Here is a 3,209-nt window from a genome sequence, read left to right as displayed (position 1 = left end):
AGCTGCATGTAATTATATCACCATTGAAGTATCCTTGTATGTGCAGCTGGTTTGGCAATAATTGTACTTGACCCATATCTTTTCCTGTAAATGTCTTGCACTGACCCTTTTGGACAAATTTAAAATACAAACTACAAAAAAATTTACATTATTTGCATAAGTTCTTATATTACTTTGGGTCATGTGCAAATACAATTCTGTGTCCACAAAAATGACAATGTACAAATTATGTTCCTATAAGAAGAAATTACATACTAAAATTGTCATTATATCTCTGGGCCACAGGATGGCAGTCTTTTATAAACTTTGAGCAGAAAACATACTTTAGTCGTTTAAATAAAAGTAACTTTTTGATTGTAGTTACCTAATGAAAGATTGATACAAAATCTTTAACATGTATAGATCACACATATTTTCACAACAATTATTAATATTTAGTAGACCTAAAATAATCAGTTTAAAAGGAAATGATTAAAAATCATGCTTTCTTTTTCACTTTGTTTTTAACAGAGAACAATAAATAATAAATAAATAAATATTGCTTACCTAATTAAAAAAGGGTCCCAGTTTATCATGCTGTTTATCACCAGCATACTAACAGGTTATTTCATAGAAAAACAGTAATGCTTTGTAACATTTCCTGAGTAATAGATATAATTTCAGGGATGTCATTGTAATCCTTCGTCATATGTAATTGGAGAAAGGTTTCTTCCACTTGTCAAAGCTGTCATAGTACATAAAACATCAGTTTGGGAGAGCAAGTACTATTACTGGTCAATCTAATGATAGTTTAACTTCTGCCTGTCCATATAAGCAGAAAACCTGGATAATAAAGATATTGAAACAGAAGGATGCAGAAGTTGAACAAAAATCTTCATACAATTTTATTTAATCCTCATTGTCAAAAAGAAAACATTGTTTCACCTTTTGATAGGACATCTTGTGCTTCGACGATCATCATTTTCTTTCTGCCTTGAGATTTACTTAATTAAACCCTGAAAAAACATCAGCCTCTGTATTTCAAGCATCTTATTGCCAATCATCTGTCGTCCTATTATCCAGCTGCATCATTGCCATTCTTCACGCAGTCTTAGTCACCATCTGCCAAAATCTGAATAATGAAGCATCATTACTACATTTGCCACCCAAATGCTGGAAAGTCTTGTGAGGGTTTGCTAATTTGCTTTTGTTGATCTCCTCAGCTCTCAACTTTTAGAATTACAGTCATTATCACTGTAAAGAGTAAAAAAAGAATAATTACTGTCATTTTTACATTTGAGTACATATTCTGTGTATTGGGGTGTTTAAATTGTCATTTTACTTGAGGTCAGTTTAATCCCATATATAGGTAAAGTTTTTTCAAATAAAAAGAACATGTAAAATCATTGCACACCTTCCTGGAGGAGGGTAATCCACTGAACTATTGCTTCCAAGAACTTTCTCCATCTATAGATGATAAATTTGGACTTCTCTTTCTCTGTTTTGCAGTACATATTACTGATCCACCTAACTACATGCACACTCTTTTTAATCCAGTTAGTACAACTGGTTCAGAGGTTATCTGTTTAGCTGTCTTTCTCTCCTGGATGAAGCTGGTGAAAAGCTGCCACATCTATTAACTAGATGACTTAATCTCTAATGCAATAAAAACTCCAGGAGAAGAGACTATGTGTTTTTGTGGTTGTGCTCTGTCATTTAAAACCACATTTGGTCACAGCAGATGGCCACACATACTGAGACGTGTTTTGCTGGAGGTTTCTTCCTGTTAAAAGGTACTCAGACATTTCTACTGTCACCGTGTGATTTCTCAGGACAACAGATTTTTGCAAACAAAGTTTTAATGCAAGCAATGCTCCAACAAGCCTGGCTTCCGTAAATAGACATATTTTTACTAGTTAGAATAAAAGGTAATATTTTACTACAGTGCATTATAACTGGAATCATATCAGAATGTATATAGTTAAATTTGCATCAATCTACAATTGAACTGATTTGGCAATATATTTCTGTATAAATTTGATACATTTATCCTGGTAAGAGCCTTGAGATAGCGTTTGTTGCAAATTAGTGCTATATAACAACTGGATTGAATTAATCTGCATATACTTATACAAACATGAGGACGTAATAGATTTTACTTAAAGTTGTTGAGTGGATAAGCATCATCATATTTTAAATTTTTTATGATCTAGTTACAACTTTGACTTTGTTCTTAGCTTTCAGTAATAAAATCTCCATTTTACTAGCTTTTTATTAATACAGCTATATACACTATTTGAGACCAATCATCATCTAATAATAAATAAATAAATAAATAGAGTTCATCTGCGTGTCATTTAATCTCATTGTAAATACTGCATTTTAGTAGTGAAGGCGTCAGAAGTTTGTTTTAGAGCATTTGTGAACAAACAATCTGTTGTTTACTAATGTTGTGGAGAAGAGCAATGGATATAAATATGTATGTAAAGTCATCTGGGTGGTTCTAGATTTGAAGTGCACAACTTTTTTTTGCTGCAAAACAAAAAAAACCTGCAGTTACTCTTTTTGAATAAGAATGTTTTTAGAGCATTAGACCAAACTTCTATTAAATCACTGAGTCAACTCATTCATGCCTTCTTCAATTAGCATTTTCCATTTGAATCTTTTAAGATTTTTTTTGTGTATCTAACCATCTGGTGAACAAGCTTATGTCTCAGTTGAAAGCATTAAAAAGCAAAGTAAGTGTAGTTAAACTACTGCAAAGATATATTTTTATTGTTGTTTGCTTTTAGATGGTAAGTGGCTAAGAGTTTACAGTGGTCATACTGACGGAAATATGGAAGCTGAATATGACAAACTCTAACTTGCTTTCATTAAAGCTTCAGAAGAACTCTTTGATGTTTTCAGACTCTGTTCCTCTAGTCAATATTAGACATAAACAGAACTCATGCTGCATATGTGTGGGTGTATTTTATTTATATATTTTTTCAAGATATACCTCTTGCATGGTAATTTGTTTTGTCCATATTTTACCAGCAGAAGGAAATAAAAATAAAACTATTGTTTTTTGAGAATATTGTTTTTATGATTACATTGTTATGTGATTAGAAATGGTTTACACCCCTTAAAAACAGCTCTAACTATGTTAAAACCTAAAAGTGTTGCTAGCTTAGCTGACCACTCAAATTGGGTTGAAATGATTTACTAATCTGGATACGGACATTTTCTCA

Source organism: Xiphophorus hellerii, chromosome 4 (assembly GCF_003331165.1).
Source record: "Xiphophorus hellerii strain 12219 chromosome 4, Xiphophorus_hellerii-4.1, whole genome shotgun sequence".
NCBI classification, from domain to species: domain Eukaryota; kingdom Metazoa; phylum Chordata; class Actinopteri; order Cyprinodontiformes; family Poeciliidae; genus Xiphophorus; species Xiphophorus hellerii.
Note: the sequence above shows the minus strand (reverse complement) of the source record.